Source organism: Rhinopithecus bieti, unplaced genomic scaffold (genome assembly GCF_001698545.2).
Source record: "Rhinopithecus bieti isolate Rb0 unplaced genomic scaffold, ASM169854v2 scaffold_35231, whole genome shotgun sequence".
NCBI lineage: Eukaryota > Metazoa > Chordata > Mammalia > Primates > Cercopithecidae > Rhinopithecus > Rhinopithecus bieti.
This window is the reverse complement of record NW_016814955.1, coordinates 762,386-784,319: the sequence shown is the minus strand read 5'-3', so window position 1 is coordinate 784,319 and position 21,934 is coordinate 762,386. Positions and strand designations below refer to the sequence as shown.

General features: G+C 41.6%; 1 long non-coding RNA gene across 1 annotated transcript in view; it reads left to right on the top strand.

Moving 5' to 3' along the window:
* The window catches only part of LOC108515679 (uncharacterized), a 3,256-nt gene extending 1,253 nt beyond the window's left edge, over positions 1 to 2,003 (top strand). Inside the window, exons 2-3 of the long non-coding RNA XR_001881591.1 lie at positions 668 to 795; positions 1,930 to 2,003. This is a non-coding gene — a long non-coding RNA (uncharacterized LOC108515679). The remainder of the gene's footprint in view (positions 1 to 667; positions 796 to 1,929) is intronic.
* The last annotated feature ends 19,931 nt before the right edge of the window (positions 2,004 to 21,934 follow it).

The window sequence follows — 21,934 nt, the reverse complement described above, 5'->3', positions numbered from 1 at the left end:
TCTCTACTAAAAATACAAAAATTAGCCGAGCGCGGTGGCACGCGCCTGTAATCCCAGCTACTTGGGAGGCTGAGACAGGAGAATCGCTTGAACCCAGGAGGTGGAGGTTGCAGTGAGCCGACATGGTGCCACTGCACTCCAGCCTGGGTGACAGAGCGAGACTCTGTCTCAAAAAAATGAAAAGAAAAGAAAGGGATGCCGGGCGCGGTGGCTCACGCCTGTAATCCCAGCACTGAGAGGCCGAGGCAGGCAGATCACGAGGTCAGGAGTTCGAGGCCAGCCTGGTCAACATGGTGAAACCCTGTCTCTACTAAAAATACAAAAAATTAGCCGGGCGTGGTAGCACGCGCCTGTAGTCCCAGCTACTCAGGAGACTGAGGCAGAAGAATCGCTTGAACCCGGGAGGCGGCGGTTGCAGTGAGCCAAGATCAAGCCTGGGTGGCAGAGCTAGACTTCCTCTCAAAAAAAAAAAAAAAAAAAAAAGTGATATATGTAGAAACTATCACCAGTGCAATACGGAACAATTTTGTGAATGCCAACTGTCAAATGACACTGATTTCCAATGCTCATATATTCTCGTTTATTCAGTAACAGATGTTGTATAGCCATTTTGTCTATTATTTTTAAACCATATTTGGAAGGAGTTCAATATATTCTTGTTTTATAGAATTGTCCAGTGCTTCAGAGATCAGCAGTCCTGATCACACTGTGTCAACAAGTAAGCCCGTCTAGTTTTAATTTAGGATATTTGGAAATATCCTACATTTCCTACATTTGGAAAATCTTTTGAAAAAGGTAAGCATTTAATGAAATAGCAGCTTAACTAAGATACCTACTAGGTAAATTTCTACTAAATTCTAAACACTATGAAATTCATAATACTGTGAAATTAACAGAACATATATATTTTATGTAAATAGGTAGAAAAAGATTGGTTAACCCATGGAAAGCAGATAAAGCATTTACATTCTTGGTAATATTTTCTGAAATTAAGATTTGCCCTTAAGTTATAAAACCTACATTGGAAATGTGATGCTGTGAGTTAAATTCCTTATGTTTGAGGGAATTGTGTTCCCTCAAAATTCATATGAAGTACTAACCTCCAGTACCTTAGAATATGACTTTACTTAGAAATAGGATTATTTCAAACGTAATTAGCTAAATGTAGTAGGATGGTCGCCTAATCCAATATGACTGGTATTCTTAGAAAAAAGGGAAATTTGGGTTGGGTGTGGTGGCTCCCACCTGTAATCCCAGCACTTTGGGAGGCCAAGGTGGGAGGATCACTTGAAGCCAGGAGTTTGAGGCTAGCCTGGGCAATAATAAGAAACCTAATCTCTACAAAAATAAAAAAAATTAACCAGGCATGATGGTGGACACCTGTGGTCCCAGCTACTCAGGGCAGCTGAGGTGAGAGGATTGCATGAGCCCAGAAGGTCAAGGCTGCAGTGAGCTGTAATCACACCACCACACTCCGGCCTGGGTGACATAGCCAGACCCTGTCTCAAAAAAAAAGAAAAAGAAAAAGGACAGGGTGAAGGGGAGAGTGGGTGGGGGTGGGAATTTGGACCCAGGCATGGGCCCAAGGGAATTTTGACCCACATGAACATGAACATGAAAATAGAGATTAGGGTAATGCTTCTACAAGCCAAAGAATGCCAAAGATTGCCAGCAGAACACCAGAAGCTAGGAGAGAAGTTGTTCTCCCTCACAGTCCTCAAAAGGAACCAACCCTGAAAACACCTTCTCAGAGTTGTTCTCTAGACTGTGAAACAATAAATTTCTATAGTTTAAGCCATCCAGTTTGTGGTACTTTGTTATGGCAGCTGTAAGAAACTAATACAGAGAGGATTGTGGTTATCAGGCTATCATTTGAAATATACCAGAATGCCCAGAAAATGAAGAAAGTGTTGTTTTGTTTAATTGTAGAGGCAGAGGTCTAAGTTGCTGAGGATGGTCTCAAACTCCTGGCCTCAAGCGATCCTCCCACCTTGGCCTCGGTAAGTGCTAGCATTACAGGCTGAGCCACTGCACCCAGCCAGCAAAGTGTTGTTGTACTTAAAGGTGGTGGAGGATATCTGGTAAACTTGATAGTTTAGTCATAATAGCTGCCTGTGCGGTCACCACTGCACAGCATATTTGCAAAAGGCTGTCAAGATTAAGCAGTGACAGGGCTTGGGTGCCTCCCCTTCTACCAATGACTCAGGAAGCTACTTCAGAAACTAAAAAGACAAGGGAGACCCTTCCCTGTTCCCCTATGTCTTTGCTCAGGCTCTCTGCTCCACACTTTTTGCCTACTTATAAGACTCAAGCCAGGCATTAACTCCTCCAGGAAGCCTTCCCCAGTGTTTCAAAGCCAAGTTAGTTTTATAGCCTCACAGAGAAAGAGACACCTATCTGCATGTTTTCATCATTATCCTCACCACATTGCAATAAAATTCTGTTCATGAATCTGCCTCTCCTACCATTGTGTTAGCTCCTTACCAATAGTATAATACCTTGCATGCTTCAGTAAATGTCCATTGAATATTTCTTAAACATTTTTTAATCACACTATCCTCAGTGGCCCACATTATCCTTGTTCCTTTATAGATCTGCTAAAATACTATAGCAACCCTTTTAGAATAGAAGGAAGCTGTTGGAAAAAACAAAACAAAATGTACAAAAGTATTTATTAGGCTAAACTTGAAAATAAAAATAATACTCAAAAGCCGTAAGTCATGACATAGTATATTTTACTTTTATTTTTTAGAGACAGGGACTTGCTCTGTCACCCAGGATGGAGTGCAGTGACACAATCAAGGCTCACTGCTGCCTCGACCTCCTGGACTCAAGTGATCCTCCTGCCTCAGCCTCGCAAGTAGCTAGGACTACAACCTTGCACTACCATACCCAGCTAATTTTTAGATTTTTTTGGTAGAGATAGGGTCTCAGTACATTGCCCAGGTTGGTCTTGAACTCCAGGCCTGAAGCCATCCTCCTGCCTCCGTTTCCCAAAGTGCTGGGATTATAAGTGTGAGCCACCACAATATATTTGAGAAATGAATTTATATTGCTGATCAAGAGGAAAAAGCAGACCTTAAGATGGGAGGTCGGGGTAAGGTAGTAACAAAGAGGAAAAAGAGCCGAGGGCAGTGGCTCATGCTTGTAGTCCCAACACTTTGGGAGGCTGAAGCAGGGAGGAGGTCAGGAGTTTGAGACCAGCCTGGGCAACACAACAAGGCCCCCATAGCTACAAAAAAAAATGTTGAAAAAAAGAAAAAGAAAAAAGGAAAGAATAGGAAAAATAAAACTATATTTAACACATTAATAAGTTGACTCAGGTCACATGAGTCTAAATATACAGTACAACTAATGGCTCCATTGACCTACAGAGACCAGAATTGCTCTTGTTGTAATTAAAAAGCCTGTAACAAGTTTTAAAGGTTTAACATATTTAGAATAGTTTTACCATGACCTAGCAAGTATTTTCTGATTTGTACAATCTCAGAAGCCTCTGAAGAAATTAAACTATTTTATCAAGATACTGGTCTTGCTTGGTATTAGACCTTCCTAACACCTCCCAAAATATTCTCCAGGATCTGATTCTGTTGAGTCATTCTTTGACTAAAGCCAATAAAAGTAGACATAGCTGGGTAACATAAGACCTCATCATCCTGAGCCTGAAGATCATCTGCTTATGTTAAATCATTTTCAAACAATTTTTTTTCTGATGTCAAATAAAGATAAATGCAAATATATAAGGTGTGGGGAGGTGTTTGCTGACTTTTCATGCTGAGTTTGAATAATCATAGGCTCAGCATTAGGAACGGCAGTTCTAATTCAGGAGCCACTTCAAATCTATATTAAGAACAAGGATTGTCTAGGGCAGAAAAATTGTTTAATCGTTGTGTAAATGAATGCAGTTAGGGAAGAATAGACATTGTAATTCCTTCTGCATAAGATTTTGCAAGCTGGCCCAAACCTCTTCTAAGCACCATATTTGGAATACATAGTACCTTCCGTTGTAGATATTATGCTAATTTTTCAGTTTTCATAATTTTGGATGTGGTCATTATTTTGAGTCGATTGGGTAGATCACAGAGTAAGCAGAACCATATATCTGCTAGTGATTTCAAGAGGTCACGTAGTGCAATCCAGCCTCAAGGCAAGATTACCTGTTAACTACTCAAGCCAGACCAGTATCTGACTCTTCCTAAAGATTGTCAAGAACATTCAGAATCCCGTTCAAGCGTAAAAAACACAATTGCAAATTCTTTTATTGATTAAGTTGGCGCAAAAGTAATTTTTTTTTTGTAAAATTTTTGCCATTACTTTTAATTACTTTTGCACCAAGCTAATACAGCTTTCATCTCTTCATCAGTGACTGAGTTCTCCTTATACAATGCCCTATGCACTCCAGGAAATAAACCATGATTCACTTAGCCTGAGGAATGTTGAAAAGAAATTACAGGATAATCTCTGGCAGTCACATTAAAATATTATGAAGTCCTTATTTTAAAATTTGCATACTTTTCTTAAGTATATACCCTCAAGTACCTGCACCCTTCTTCAAAAACTATTTACTCTTAACTTTACAGAAAATTCAAATGTGCTTGGGGATCTTATTTTCCAGGCCAAACCAACTGGAAGAATATACTAGGAGAGAGAAAAGAGAATTAAAGATGCTATACACTGGCTACAACAAGCAATACCATCATTGGGTAGCAATAAAAGAGACTGTCAGAAATAACTACAGAATTCAAAAAGCACAACAACGTTGAGACACCTACCTGTCAGGACAACTAGCCCTACCACAGCTCAACTGCAGCTGAGTCTCCCTTGTATTATTATAACATCATATATAACAGTGGTAGGGTTGCAGATTTAACAAATAAAAATATAAGATGCCCAAATTCAAATTCAGTTTGAATTTCAGATTAACAAGGAATAATTTGTTAGTGTAAATATGTCACATGCTGGATGCAGTGGCCCATGCCTGTGACCCCAACGCTTTGGGAGACTGAGGGGAGAGGATTGCTTGTGCCAGGAGTTTGAGACCAGCCTAGGCAATATAGTGAGACCCTATCTCTATTTTTTTAAAAGTCACAAATATTACATGTCTTTAGCAATCCAGTTTTTACTGGGTGCCCTGTATTTTATCTGGCAACCCAAAGTAAGGAGCACAAGACAGTGACCATGAGTCATCAAGAAAAGCACAAACTATATTTAGTATGCAGTTCTAAAAATGTGTAACAAACATGATATTAGAAAATACCCTGGCTGGGTGTGGTGGCTCACGCCTGTAATCCCAGCACTTTGGGAGGCCGAGGCTGGCAGATCACCTGAGGTCAGGAGTTCGAGACCAGCCTGACCAACATGGAGAAACCCTATTCCTACTAAAAATACAAAATTAGCCAGGCGTGGTGGCATAGGCCTGTAATCCCAGCTATTCAGGAGGCTGAGGCAGGAGAATCACTTGAACCCAGGAGGTGGAGGTTGCGGTGAGCCGAGATCGTGCCATTGCACTCCAGCCTGGGCAACAAGAGTGAAACTCCATCTCAAAAAAAAAAAAAGAAAGAAAGAAAAGAAAAGGAAAGGAAAACAAAACATCCCATAGAAGGTATTTAAGATTCAGATAAAGTTTCAGTTGTTTGGAAAGTTAAATACATGAAATACTTTGGACCATGCATGTTCTATTCACTGCAGAGTGCCAGCTATAAACTAAACAGTAAACATTTGATGAATAATGAAAAGCTTCACACACTAGCTCCTCATTGGTGGGGGACCTCAAGCCCCTGAAGGTTGTCTCTAGCCCCGCCTCATCATTTAGTTTTAGAATTCCTTCACACCTTCTACTGCAGCTGTCTGTTCCGTTGTCTTGCTTAAGTCCAAGCCTGACTCAGAATTGGTGTCACTCTCTGTGTCAGGCTCTCGTTCCCTCTTGTGCCTTTTGTCCTGTGGTTCCATGATGCTACCACGAACCTTCTCTGATGAGACTTTCTGAGAGAATGAGATGATGCCTGCACTTCCCCAATACTTTGGGCTTCCTAAGCCCATTGTTATAATGGTTAGCCAGGTGCGTGGTGTGAAGGAAATGAAAAAAGAGGCTCAACTCTTACCCCAGGAGCAGCTTTCCTAACCCCACCCACTGATAACAAGCATCACCTTGGGACTGATTATTGGTCCCTTACAGTCCTCAGGGCTTGTGTTAAACTTAGGACTTTATAGAGTACTCAAAAAATTGCTAGATTTTATCTGAAACTTGTGTCCCACAGTTTGTTATATATTGTGGCCAGATGAGTACAAGGAATTGTCCCCATCTTGTACTTAAAGGAGATAGTTCACACTCCTGGTAAGGTTTGCCTCTTTCTGAGTAGTGGGGTCATGGAGTGGGTCCATGGGAATAAGACATTCCTACCTTCAAAGCTTACTTTCTGTCTTACAAGCTTGTCTGAAAATTCTTTTTCAAAAGTCCCATTTATCATCATAATTTGGAAAAATAAAATATAATTTTTTTTCTGGAGAAAAAAGTCATCCCAGTTACCATCAATCTGGAAACTAAAAGCCAGTACATCACACAATACTGTCCAGCGCATAGTAAACCCTTAGTTAGCCATGTCTATTATTATCATGCTAAGGAAAACGCCAAAATCTCCCCAATCCTTTTTGTCTATTAGATTGCCCACAGGTCAATTATGGCTGCTGAAGTCCAGTTTCTGAGCCAACTGCCCCCACCACATACACACCCAAGCAGAATGCTGCCAATGACCTTTATTCAATTTTGTCTTACTCCTGGGTGATGAGTTTAATTCTCACCTCTGACTGCCTTTCTAGGATGTTCCTTATTATCTTCTATTGTGTTTCAAAGGCTTCTTACATGTCTTCCCAAAGAAGAGTGGGAGTTCAGACTCAAAACTGTCAAACTAATATTCCCAACCTTTCTCCAGCTGACATTTCAATTCTAATTGGAGGCTCATCTTTTATTGTTTTGGTCATGCACAATTGTCAATTAAAAATTCACAACCCTTCTGAAAGAAAGGTTATGAGAATTCATTGAGAAGAGAATCAGCCAGCCCAATGGAATGTTCTCTGATAAGCACACAGTACAGGAGTAGTGAATTTAAGGATTATGGCCTAATTTTCAACCTCTAAAACCTACTGTGCCTTTTAGGTTACAATAGAAGATAATAGTGATTGGGTTCATCAAACCTGTGTGTTGGCAGTTTATTTTGGAATATGAAAAGTGACGTGAAAGATGAGAATGGAGTGCACATAAAAACTATTTTGAACACCTAGAGTAGTCTTTCTTGTTTAAACAACCATGTACTGAGAGTCTGCTATGTCTAAGACACTGTTTGACAACATGGAGGCTAGCAAGGTGAAGAAGACACCGCCCCTCCCTTACGCTTATAGTCTAGTGGAGGAGAAATGTACACAAATATCACTAGAGAGGGTGCAAAAGAGGGAACTCAGATAACATCTAGAGTTCCCAATCAGTGCAGTTGGGTTTTAGGGTATGTGTCACTTTAATCCTGCTTAGATAGTTGAGTTACAGCCTAAGTTGGCAATATGTGGGGGGAATATGGCAAAACCTACAATTACTTTTGCACCAACCTAATAAAAGTTGTTGTTTACAGAGGATCCCACCGTGGCCCAGGTGTGTTCTCAGTTTATCCTAATAAAAATCCTACATGGTCATAGTGTTAATCCCATTTTACTATTGAATTTGTGGCTCATGCCTAAGGTCACACAGTCTAAAATGGAGCAGAGTTGAGACTATTACTTTCTATCACAGGGGTCATATCTTAGTTATCTTAGTATCTCTGTGGCCTCACAGAGAGCTTGCCACACACCTGAGGACCATGGCATAGTGTCATTAACACATCTGCCAAGAAGTTAAGTGAACTAGAGCAGAGCTTCTCAAATTTAAGATGCATGTGAGTCACCTGGGGGATCTTGTTATAATGCAGATTTGGATTCTACCAGGTGATGCCAATGGTGTCCTACCAGGTGATACCATTGCTTCCCCTGGTCTGTGGTCCACATTTTGAGTGGCAAGGAACCAAGAGGAATGAAAGGAACCTGAACTTCTATCTATTTAGGTGAAGTAAAAGGTGTGGCTAACATAATATGGGAATGATTTTTAGTGATCTGTAGATAAGTGCTAGCTGTTTTAGAGAAAAGATGAAAGACATTACTTAGGAAAGGCAAATAAGTCACGTGGGCCATGTCATTTCCCAATACTCTTGGAGAACTCAATCACTTAGAACAGAAACGTGTTCTAGTGCAATAAGTTCATCAATCATCTTTTAAAGCTTGGTACTCAAGTGTCAGGTTCCATGGAGAAACAAAACAGTGAGGGTGTATGTGGTGGCTCATGCCTGTAATCCCAGCACTTTGGGAGGCTCAAGGTGGGCAGATCACTTGAGGTCAGGAGTTCAAGACCAGCCTGGCCAAGATGGTGAAACCCCATCTCTACTGAAAATACAAAAATTAGCCGGGTGTGGTGGCAGGTGCCTATAATCCCAGCTACTCAGGAGGCTGAGGCAGGAGAATCACTTGAACCTGGGAGGCAGAGGCTGCAGTGAGCCAAGATCGTGCCATTGCACTCTAGCCTGGACGACAGAGCGAGATTCTGCAACAACCACCAAAAAAAACGCACAATGAGGCAGTTGTAGGAGACATGTTTTGTGCCCTCTGGAACTTAGTGAGACTCTCTTTAAAAACATTGTTTAGGCCGGGCATAGTGGCTCATGCCTGTAATCCCAGCACTTTGGGAGGCTGAGATGGGTGGATCATCCGAAGTTAGGGGTTCGAGACTAGCCTGGCGAACATGGCGAAAACCCATCTCTGCTAAAAATACAAAAATTAGCCAGACATTGTGGCGTGTGCCTGTAATCCCAGCTACTCAGGAGGCTGAGACAGGAGAATCGCTTGAACCCAGGAGGCAAAGGTTGCAGTCAGCCTAGTTAACCACTTCTACTTATTTCCATTGTGATGCTCTGTAAAATTTAAATTAATCCATCTACTTCCTTCAGAGTTTCTTTGCCACCCAAGTCAACAGTGTGGAACATGCCTTTAGGATCTTATTAGGTTGGTGCAAAAGTAAATGTGGTTTTTGCCACGAAAACATTTAAATGGTAGTATACAAGGTGTTTGTTTCAAGTGTACATATCAGCATTTAACATAGAGAATTGCTATTTCTTTCATGACTTTTTGTTTCATCACAAATGGGGAGTAACAACAAAGTAGTGAAGCAAGACTCTATTAATCATGTATACCTAGGCTTTCAATTAACAATATGTATATTTTTTGTAATTTATCTTTTCCTGTTTTTCCTCTGATTCTTTTTTTTTAGAGAGAGACAGGGTTTTGTCATGTGGGCCAGCCAGGCTGGTCTTGAACTGCTGAACTCAAGCAATCTGCCTACCTCGGCCTCCCAGAGTGCTGGGATTATAGGCATGAGCCATTGTACCCAGCCTGCCTCTGATTATATTTATTAAAATATATGTCTATTAAATCAAATAAAAAAGGGCTTATATTTTATATTTTCTTTTTTATTTTTTTCTAGTAATTAATTTTGTTCTATTTACAAAATTATTGATCAACATGGATTGGGGAAAAAAGCTGTTCCTTCAGATAGTTCGAGAAAAACTTCTCTGTAGTAGTGTAGCTACCTGTTAATGACTACCACCATCTAAGCTAGCATGGTGAAAAAGAACACTATTAGCTAATATATACAGAGTGTTGACTGTGTGCCAGGTACTGTTCTGAGTGCTTTATGTGTGTTAACTTATTTAGTCTTATAAATTAGCTGCTATTGTATCACTGTTTTACTGATGAGAAAACTGAGACTTAGAGAGGTTGAGTCCCTTGCCCAAGGTCACACAGCACTAAAGTGGCAAAGCCCAGTTCTAGAGTCTATGCCCTTACCCACAAGGGGATATAAGACACACATTATAGTCATAGTTCACCTAATAGCTGCAGGCTTAGGTGACTCATTTAACCTCTGTGGGAAAAGAAAAGAAAGAATTAGAAAACATAACAAAAGCTGCGTGGCAGAGTCCTTACAGTGTGCCAGGCATTGAGCTAAGTGCTTACTTGCGTGATCTCACTGTCTCCTAAGTGTGAGGTGATACAGGAAATGGCTTCAGGTAGTTGATGGCTTAGTGGTACATGGGCTAGGCAGAAATCAAATTGCATCACATATTGAGAAAGCTGTTCCCTCTTCAAGCCTCTGACTCCTAATTACACCTGGCAGAGAGTCTCCCGTTGGTGCAGGTCTTGAATGACTTTCTAACGTCAACTTCCTTTCGTTATAAAAGAAGAGTAGGCCTTAGGCTTAACACTTTCTCAGGCAACAGGGTCTTTCATTTTCATTGCACCTTCAATTTAGGGCAAGTAGTGTTGCATTTATAACAGTGACGTAAAATTTCCTTTTAAAACATTTATTGAAGTTTAAAAAGTGGGCAACAGAAAAACACCAAAAGGATAATAGTATAGGTCTTACACGGACTTGGCAAATGTTATGACTAAGGAAGTTTGGAAAATACTACGTCATCTTTCAAAAACTCAGTAAGGTAAGTACTATTCGCTATTTCTAGGTAGGAGATCTGGAATTTAGGAAAGTTCAGTAACCTTCCCAAGGCCACTCTGTAGGAAGTTGAGGAGCTGAGCTTCAAACCTGGAAGTGTCTGCTTCCGAAATCAATGTCCTTGACTATGTATTGTCTCCTTAAGATGATGACTATGTATGTTTCCTGCCAGGACTAGCACTCTAGACTACATATACATCATGATTTGAAAGAACAGTTATCAAAGTGTGGTCCTTTCAGGCGGTCCTCTAGGTAAAGGCATTTTCACCAAATACTGAGATGTCATCTGTGTCTTTCACTCGTTTGCTCACCAGGGTACGGGGGAGTTTTCCAGAAGCTACGTGACATGTGATATATCACAACACATTGAGTACAGAACCACATATGTGAATCCAACTGTCTTCTCTTATGCTGGACATTAAAAAAGACTTGCAGAAACATACATGATGCCATTCTTCTCAGTAAATCTTTTTTGTGTGTTCATTTGTTTTGGAAAATAGTTTTTTTTTTTTTAAGTCATTTTTGTTAACATGTCATGGGTTTATTTTTAAATGAATTAGTAAACACTTGAAATATTTATCCATCTTCATTTCTAAAACAATAAACATCAATATGATATAGCCCACATAAACAAGTTTTTTGGGGTTGTCAAGAACATAAAGGGGACCAGGTATGGTGGTTCACCCCTATAATGCTAGTGCTTTGGGAGGCCAAGGCAGGAGGATAGCTTGAGCCCAGGAATTTAAGACCAGCCTGGGCAACATGGCGAAATCCTGTTTCTACCAAAAGTACAAAACTTAGCTCGGCATGGTAGCACACACCTGTGGTCCCAGCTACTTGGGAGGATGAGGTGGGAGGATCACTGGAGCCCTGGATGTTGAGGCTGAGTGAGCTGTGATCACATCACTGCACTCCATCATAAGTGACAGGGCAAGACTCTGTCTCAAATAAATAAATAAATAAATAAGAGGCCAGGCACGGTGGCTCAAGCCTGTAATCTCAGCACTTTGGGAGGCCGAGACGGGTGGATCACGAGGTCAGGAGATCAAGACCATCCTGGCTAACACGGTGAAACCCTGTCTCTACTAAAAAAAAATACAAAAAAGTAGCCGGGCGAGGTGGCGGGCGCCTGTAGTCCCAGCTACTCAGGAGGCTGAGGCAGGAGAATGGCGTGAACCTGGGAGGCGGAGCTTGCAGTGAGCTGAGATCTGGCCACTGCACTCCAACCTGGGCGACAGAGCGAAACTCCGTCTCAAAAAAAAAAAAATTAAAAATAAATAAATAAATAAATAAATAAATAAAAAGAATGTGGCCAGGCGCGATGGCTCATGCCTGTATTCCCAGCACTTTGGGAGACCGAGGCGGGTGGATCATTTGAGGTCAGGATTTCGAGACCAGCTTGGCCAAGATGGTGAAACCCCGTCTTCACTAAAAATACAAAAATTAGCCAGCCGTGGTGGCAGGTACCTGCAATCCCAGCTACTCAGGAGGCTGAGGCAGGAGAATTGCTTGAACCCAGGAGGTGGAGGTGGCAGTGAGCCGAGATCGCACCATTGCACTCCAGCCTGGGCGACATCCATCTCAAAAAAGAAAAGAAAAGAAAAAGGCCGGGTGCAGTGGCTCACGCCTGTAATCCCAGCATTTTGGGAGGCCGAGGCAGGCAGATCACCTGAGATCGGGAGTTTGAGACCAGCGTGACCAACATGGAGAAACCCCGTCTCTACTGAAAATACAAAATTAGCCGGGCGTGGTGGCGCATGCCTGTAATCCCAGCTACTCGGGAGGCTGAGGCAGGAGAATTGCTTGAACCCGGGAAGCAGAGGTTGCAGTGAGCTGAGATGCTGCCATTGCACTCCAGCCTGGGCAACAAGAGCGAAACTCCGTCTCCAAAAAAAGAAAAAAAGAATGTCAAGGGGTCTTGGGTACAAAGGTTCAGTTAGGAGAAATAAATAAGTATTTAAGATGATAGAGATATTAATTAGTTTAATTCAGTCATTCCACATTATATACATATATCATAACATCACTGTGTACCCCATCATTATATAGTTAAAATTTGTCAAAGAAAGCTATTTTATAATTTAAAAGAAAAGAAAAAAAGTGTGAAAGGTCTTAAGATGGATATGTGATAGAATAATATTTTTAATAATTAATGGTAAGTTTTTTGTCCCATATTTCCACCCTTCTTTTTCTCCTCCACTCTGTTCCATTCAAGCAGGTAATCCTAGAATCACATTCAAACATGTGATTCATTGCTTCAGAAGAGGAGCATTACCAAGTGGAAAGCAGAAATGGTTTCTAGCTTTTGTGTTTCCAAAAAGCCTAAACCTATTAAGCAAATTATGCCAAGTGCTTTGAGGCAGTAATAACAAAATATAGCAAGTGCCACTCAGAAAAAATAGCAGCAGTATTGAGAGAGGGCAGCTTTCCCAGGACTAGAAAAATATTTCTAACTTCCCGAGAGTGGGTGTAGGGAAGAACAAAGACAGGAGGGAGATTAGGGGATCAAAAAAGAGAGGGCTGGGCTGAAGAGGCCAGGAAGACAGAAACCAGGCACATCTCAGCTACAGTGGGCCGTCTTCCAGAGTCCAGGAGCCACCTGGGAGCGGGGAACTGCCATTGCCTAAATCCAGAGTCTCTGAGAGCCAGCTATCCCTTCTCTGCATTCATGACTGTCTGCAGGAGTAACACCATTTGCCTCAAGCAACCTGAACAACTGCACCTTCAGAACATCCTTAGCCCATCAGAAGCCCAAGGAAGAGTAGCTGGGGCCCTGGATACCCAGAGGTTTGGTGAAAGTCACGTGGGAATCAGCTCTAGACTTTGTATGGGGAGATTCTGCCTGGAATAAACTGCAGGTCCACCCTGAGCTGGGAGAGCAGTTCAACACACCAGAATATTAGGATCACCAGACAGACCTGCTGGGAGTCTATAGCAAATAAGGGCCTGTGCTGTGTTCTAACAGAAGCGCCAACTGATTGTATAATACTTGATTGAGGTCAGCTTACACGTTTTCTTGGTCCAGTACAGGGGATTTGCTTTGGATGGTTGTTCTCATCAGAGTGCTTTTGGGTAGAAAAAACTCTGCAGCCCCCCTGTCTTTCTTCACATCTAGCCCATTCACTCATTAACATTCCTGCCTGGCCCCTGAGGACATCTAAGTTTTCTGAGCCCTCCTATGCAAAGTGCTTGACCTACAATAGGGGATTCCTTGAGATGAAACCCTGACACTATACAAAATCACAAATATGTGCATTTTTCTAAGGAGCAAGTCTTAGCTTTCATCAACTACTCAAAGGAGTGTCTGATACTTGGGTTGGAATCCTGGCTGCTGTTTACTAGCTGTGTGACCTTGAGCATGTCACTTAACCTGTCTATGCTTCCATTTCCTTATCTTTGAGATAGGGATGGTTATTCATTTATGTATTTACTTATTTATTCAGAAACAGAGTCTCACTCTATCATCCATATCATCCAGGCTGGAGTGCAGTGGCACAATCATAGCTCACTGCAGCCTCAATCTCCTGGGCTCAGGTGATCTTCCCATCTCGGTCTCCCAAGTAACTGGAACTACAGGCACATGCCACCATACCAAGCTAATCTTTTAATTTTTTGTAAAAACAGGGTCTCACTACATTGCCCAGGTGGCATTCGAACTTCTAACCTCAAGCAATCATCCTGCCTTGGCCTCCCAAACAGCGATATTAAATGAGCTAGTATATGTAGAGGGCTTTGAATGACCAACTCTGTGTAAGTGTTGGCTATCGTTATTATAGAGGACATAGACCACAGAGGGGATGGGAAGCCTGTGTCTAAGGGAAGACCAGTGTAGAGAGGAGAGTGCGTACACTTTTGTTAAAACCAGCCCATCTTCAGGATGTAGCCTGCACAACCTTCAGAGCTTGCTTATTCAGCAAAGGGTCCTGGCATAAACCTAACACTGGAAATGGGCAGCGAGGCTGTGCTGCCTGTGGCCAGAAATGTGCTAGTTGCTAGGTTATTAGTGTACCTCCTGTTCTAAGAAAGACAAGGATCTGAAGGTGGCAGTAAGAGGGGGCCTGGAGTCATAATCTTGGAGACCACAATTCTGCCCTAGAAGCCAATGTCCCCTAAGTTCTGGGCTCTAGTCGCCAAGCTGGCCTGGAGCAGGAGGTATAGCAGAATCAGACAGCAGAAACTGGAAACCTTCTCCTCCACTTTCTAGCTGAGTGCTCTTGGGCAACTTACTAAACCTCCCTAAGCCATCATTTCCTCTTCTGTCAAATTGAGCAATAATATATGTACTATGGGCAAATAATTAATGTATGCAAAGCACTTAGCAATTACATAGTGAGTGCTCAATAAACAGAGCCAATACTATGGTAACGCTGCAGTACTGAGATCAGGCTGACAGGGTGCTGAGTGGCAACTGATCAGATGGGGAATCCTAGAAGAACAAGTTGAAGGACTAGTACAGTGATGACACATTTGGTCCATTGTGCAATTTTTTGCTTCGGCTTGCCTCAAAGCTTGGGATCACAGATTTCTTAGGGCTCTTTGGGCTTCTTAGGAACCAGGAGGGAGGAAAATAAAGATCAGAATATTCTTTCAAAACCATTTCCTCCCTCTCCACCCTAATATTCCTATGAAGAGAACTTGTGACACTGCTTATCTTAACAGAAATCCAATCAAACTAGCCTAAGGACACAGAACTTTCTCACAGGCCTGGAGAAAGGGTGTGATCAAGGCCACAAGCCCTCATCTCTTCTGCTTCCAAGGTATCCCTGTTTCTTTTCATTCTGCAGACCTACTTTCTCTTCTTTATGATGTACATGATAAAAAATGGTTGACCCAGACAGCACTGCATGATTTCCTGGCTTAAATACAGCAGACTAGAGGTGCCCTATTCTCCAATTCAAATTCCTAGAAGAGGGAATTTATTAGCCTGGCTCCTATCACACGTCTGCCCCTGATACTCTCAACCAAATGTACATATATATGGAATGGGAGGATTAAACAGATTGAGTAGTACAGACATATAATTTCAAACAATTTGCAGAAGAAGAAAACCAAATGGCTAACAAACACTTGAAAAGATACTCATCTTCACTAATATTCACAGATATGCAAATTAGTACAACAATGTAAGGTACTAATTTTTTTTGGACTATCAAGTTGGCAACAATGAAAAACAAAGGTAATTGAAGGAGAAACTTGCTAAGAGAGGAAGGTGATATGATTTTTCTGGTGTCCTATTGGGCATTATGTTTTAATATTTTAAATGTGCATAAGCTTGAACCCAGTTATTTTGCTTACACAAATTTATCCTAAGGAAATAATCAGAACATGCACAGGCATATATCTACATATATGTTTATTGCAGTATTTTAGTATTTAAGAAAAACTTAGAACATCATACATGCCCTTCAGTGGGGGGTAGAGGTTATGGTACAAAATAATACTGAGAGACCATTATGAAAATTATGAAGAACAAGATGGATCGGTATGTAAGATGTATATGACAAACTGTAGGGGGAAAAAAAAAAAGCCAGGCATGGTGATTCATGCCTGTAATCCCAGCACTTTGGGAGACAGAGGCAAGTGGATCACTTGAGGTCAGGAGTTTGAGACCAGCCTGGGTAATATGGTGAAACCCTGTCTCTACTAAAAATACAAAAATTAGCCAGGCGTGGTGGCACACACCTGTAGTCCCAGCTACTTGGGAGGCTGAGGCACAAGAATCATTTGAACCCAAGAGGCAGAGATTGCAGTGAGCCAAGATCATGCTACTGCACTCCCGCCTGAGTGACAGAGCAAGAATCTATCTCAGAAAAAAAAAAAAAGGAAGGCACAGAAAAGAGTAGATAATATGACCCCATTTTTGTTAACATATAGAGTACATATTATGTACTATACATAGTATTTTGGAGTACATACATATATGTATACACACACATATATATTTGTGTGTATGTAATATGTATCTGAAAGAATACATATTAGATCTTTTTGTAGTTCATGAGCAAGATGATTGGGTGATCCCACACATGTGTAAGATGTACCACCCTCAAACCTTGTTACAACATTGGCATATTACCCATCTGATATGAAAAAAACATATGAAACTAATAATTGTGGCCTCTGGGAATGGAATTACATGAACTTTTCACTTTCCACTTTATCCCTTTTCATATTGTTGAATTTTTTTTTAAGCATGAATTACTTTTATAATCAGAAGAAAAGCAGTAAGAGATTCAATTTTGCGGGGGGGAAAAGAGTACAGATTTCATATGTGAAAGGAAAATATCGACTATTTTAAAATTTAAGAAGGAAAACAAAAAATCCAATATTGTCCCAGTAACAATCAGGCATAGCAGGTGGCAATAAAGTCTGCCCCTGCCCGGGACCTGGGCTTATTAGGAGGAGCTCTCTAGGTTGTACAAGAGAAAAGTCAGCTTCTCCTAGCACCACAGAGTACATAGGGCTATCCTTTTGTTTTTCTCACTCTATTACCCAGGCTAGAGTGCAGTGGCATGATCATAGCTCACTGCAACCTTAAATTCCTGGGCTGAAACAATCCTCCTGCTTCAGCTTTCCACGTAGCTAGAAGTAGGATGCATTCCACTATGCCCAGCTAATTTTTAAAACTTCTTTATAGAGATGGGGGAGTGTCTCACTACCTTGCTCAGGCTGGTCTCTAAATCCTGACCTGAAGTGATCCTCCTGCCTCAGCATCCCAGTGTGCTGAAGAGTGCAGGCATGAGCCACTATGCCTGGCCTAAGGACCATTCTATTTGAAGAATTTGGCTTACCTACAACCCAAGGGCCTTCCTCTTCTGCTATAAATGAATTAATGAACTTAATTAAATCGAATTTAACTCTTCAGCCAAGGCCAAAATAATATATTTTACATTTATATATGAAAAGAACAGACAGGTAAATGATGAGAAATGAGGTATGCAACCGAGTGAGGGTTTGGATATAGGAAGACCTAGAGGCCCAACTGAGAAACTGGAGGTGGCCTAGGGTAATTCCAGAAACATATTTACTTGCTATCAAACATGGGTTTGTATGGGTGCTCAGATTTTTTTTCTTTCTTTCTTTGTTTTTTTTTTTTCTGAGATGGAGTCTCACTCTGTTGCCCCGGCCAGAGTGCAGTGGTGCCATCTTGGCTCACTGCAACCTCTGCCTCCTGGGTTCCAGCAATTCGTCTGCCTCAGTCTCCTGGGTAGCTGGGACTACAGGCGTGCACCACCACACCTGGTTAATTTTTGTATTTTTAGTAGAGACAGGGTTTCACCATGTTGGCCAGGTTGGTCTCAAACTCCTGACCTCGTGATCCGCCCACCTCCCCATCCCGCCCCGCACCGCCAAAGTGCTGGGATTACAGGCATAAGCCTCCACACCCAGCCGGATGCTCAAATTTTAAAAAGAAACTTGAGTAGGTTGAGAAATTAAGATCCTCACCAGGATAACTGTTATTTTTCTAAGTGTTTCCCTTTGGATCTTTCCTTTCTTCATGGGAACACACTAAATGTTCAATGCCACAATGGATTTCAATGGGGAAAAATTAATCTTGCTTTGTAGACAACTTTACAGGAATCCCTCAGTTTCATACACTGCAGGATAACTGTATTAATTTGGCGTAGATAGAAATCTCAGTTAACATAGTCTTTTTTCTTTATTTGCAGCAGTTCACCAATAATGCATTTTAGAGCATTGCTCACCCTCAGCATTAGAACTGAGTGAATCATCTGTTGAAATGGAGGCATCTATTCACCACATTACTTTTTCAAGCCTCTAACACCTTGACAGGCAAACCTCAAAGGAAGTTCTGCTTTCCTCTTCCTTTAGAATTCCCCCCTAAGCAAGAAACATTTGCTGAATGCCCAGCTGGGGACTTCAACATTGTTAGCACATGTTAGCAGCCTTCCAAAAATGTTTACAGTAATGGTAATGTTGGTAATAATACACCATTGGACTTATTGCAAAGACAATTTTTTCAATGTTTGTTCATATAAAACCTGCCAAATTGTTGCTATTAGAGTTGGTCATTCCTTACATTATGAGATTCCTAAAATGAAAATAGCAGTAATAGATCCTGAGAGCTGCGAGGTCATTTTGTTCAGGTTACATGTTAAGGACACGAGTCTTTGGAAGATTAGGAAAGTTGTCTATAGTTTCACGACTATGAAATGGCAGATTTTTTTTTCTCCAAACCCCATGCTTTTTTTTTTTTTTTTTTTTTTTATCACAACTGTGCATGCCTCTCTCAGCCCCATATCTGCCCCAGAGATGTCAAACATTCCCTCCTCCCTACCCATATGCTGCCTTGGAGACTCTGCCCCGCTCCTGACTTGGAAGGGAGAGTACTACCTGCCATGTGACTGTGTCCCACCAGTCTCAGTTACTGACCTCGGAGTAGACATCTGACTCAAGCTGGGTTGATCGAATTCTCTCCCAGGAATTTGGAATAGGGACAAAGAGGCTGAGTCATTTAGCTATGTGGAGCCAAGCTGCAAGGTCATGCCCAGCTGGCCTGCCATAGCAGGCCAAAACCTCATGCTAGCCACAGTGAAGGGAAGCTGAGAAACCATGAGTCAGCAGAAAAAATTCATGTGCAAACAAAAGAGCACAAAGATGGTGCAGACCGACACCCAGAGTCAAACAGAGAGGCCATGTACCTCGAAAGGCAGAGGAGAGAGAGAGAGAAATAAAATCTGCATAATCCCCTTCTTGGTCCTATAATGCCCAGCAGCTGTATCTCCAGCGCTGGCTTATTGTGACCCCATAATAACCTCTGCCTTTCAATCAACTTTCTTTTTATTTGAGTTAGTGGAATTCTGTTCTTGCATGCAAATTCTTCCTAAGACACTTCACAATTCATATTGGATATATTTTGGGGTAGAAAAACTATTCTGCTCTTTATGACGATTATGGAAATTGAGGTTTTATCTCAAAACCCACAACAGGCTGAGCAGGCCTCTGCATTCTCTCCACTAATTATCCAGACTCCAAAGACTGAGCTTTCAAGGTGAGTGGTTTTCGGAACTTCAAATGGGAGCCAGCCCCATTCTGGGTCTCTTTCCCCAAGGATATCTTAGAGATACTCAGTTCAGGAAGAGAGATCTTATTGTAGTATGTAGTTGCCACCTTGGGAACATATGTCAGGACTTCCTAAAGTCTTTCTGCTTGAAGTTCCCAAGAAAGTATTGGAACCTGATTTCTCATAAAGCCACTTTTCCTTTAAAGGTACCTGTGGAATCTCTAAAGGCCCAAGGTTGACATGACCATATCCATGAAAAGCTCAGGTACTATTTCTGTGCTAATCTATTTAGAAAACAGAAATACTTTATTTTAAAAATTCTACTTACCTTTCTCGCCAGGAGCGGTGGCTCACACCTATAATCACAGCTCTCAGGGAGGCAGAGGCGGGAGGATAGCTTGAGCCCAGAAGTTCAAGACCTGCCTGGGCAATATAGCAAGAGCCTGTTCTCCACAAAAAGGAAGAAAAAAAAAAGACAAAAAAAAAAAAAGCGTAAAATTCTACTTACCTTTCTCAAATTATTAGAGCTAATCCTAGTATAAAATAGTGGAGAAATGGTTGAGTAAATTAGAGTGCATCAGCTGGTGGAATACTATGCAGATGTTAAAAGGGATAACTAACAAGATTAAACAACATGAAAAGACGTTTTTGATTCAATGAATGAGGAAAAAGGCAGAATACAAAATTGTAAGTATCAACCTTGTAAGTATCAACCATGTAAAATGGGTTTACATAAGGACATTTTCTTGGTAGTCTTTTTTTTTTTTTTTTTTTTCCCCGATAGAGTTTCACTCTTGTTGTCCAGGCTGGAGGCTGGAGTGTAACGGTCTCCTGCTGTGGCCTCCCAAGTAGCTGGGATTACAGGCATGCGCTGCCACATCCAGCTAATTTTGTATTTTTAGTAGAGACAGGATTTCTCCATTTGGTCAGGCTGGTCTCAAACTCCCGACCTCAGGTGATCTGCCCGCCTCGGCCTCCCAAAGTGCTGGGATTACAGGTGTGAGCCACCACGCCCAGCCTCTTGGCAGTCTTTTACAAGGTAATTGAGGTTGCCACAACCATAGATCTTGGTACATAAGATAAAATCTATTGAGAATTTCTGCCTTAGAGGATTTTGGCTAAGGTAATGTCACTGTCCTAGTTCAGTTCCAGAATTTGTTCCTATATTGTCCAGATTCTGTGCCTTGTGCTGATCTACTTCTGTGCTAGTCCATAGCACTCTCAACTGATGGGACCCACTAATGATAGAGTTCTCAGTCTCTCTGTCGGTCTCAGTCTGTCTGTAGTTACTTAAAGTCTGCTATGGAGATCTTTTGCTTCGCACCACACAAATGTTAAAACTACATTTAAATCGCTTTCATTCTTTTCCGCCTACTCTTTTCCAAATCTGTGTCAAGGTGGAGATGTGACTGTCCTTCAGTGTGCTAATAATGTCTGCAAAGTTTCTGGGAATACCTGCCAAAGCCAAGGTGAGAGGGAGACACCTTGAATCTCTCCTTGCATTTGGTGGGAAGAAAACAATTTATAGATTGAGTGCCTCCTGCAAGCCCTTTTTTGTTGTTGTTGTTGTTACAGAAAAATCCTTTTATGACTGTTTTCTGTTCCAATCATGAACAGAAGTCTCCTTGCAAACACTGGTCTCCTGCTGCTTTTCAAGGGTTTGGTGGCCTAATCATTTTGTGCCTGCCCTAGTAGACATTTTTTATGTTTGTGGCTTCTTATCGTCCCTTAAAAGCCCTTCCCATATCAAGGGAATTTCTACATTTTGAGTACTGTTTTTCAAAGTAAAACTAGAACTCTCTATTCTAGTCTCATTTGCGGCCAAGGTACAAGCATGTGACCTAGTTTTTGCAATCAGATGTAGCCATGCAACACTGAATGCAGAAGATAAAACCATGAGAAAGCAGGTGTCATGCAGAATCTGTTTTCTGGTGAAGCTATGGAGCTTGCCAGTGGCACAGAAATGGCCCAGCACCAGTGTTGGTACCCCCAGCAGAGAGTTAGTGCAGCCACAGTGCCAACGCCAGCGGCATTCTCTTCTATAACAGTCCAGCAGTATGATTTGGATATAACTTCCTGCCAGGTAACCCATTACGTGATTCTCTGGCCCTTCCAGACAGTCTGTACTATCTAATACCCTTTAATACTTTCATTTTATTTTATTTTCATTCTTTTTTTTTTTTTGTCACTCTGTAACCCAGGTTGGAGTACAGTGGTGCAATGTCAGCTCACTGCAACCTCTGCCTCTCTGATTGAAGTGATTCTCCTGCCTCAGCCTCCTGAGTAGCTAGGACTACAGGCACAAGACACTACACCCAGCTAACTTTTTGTAT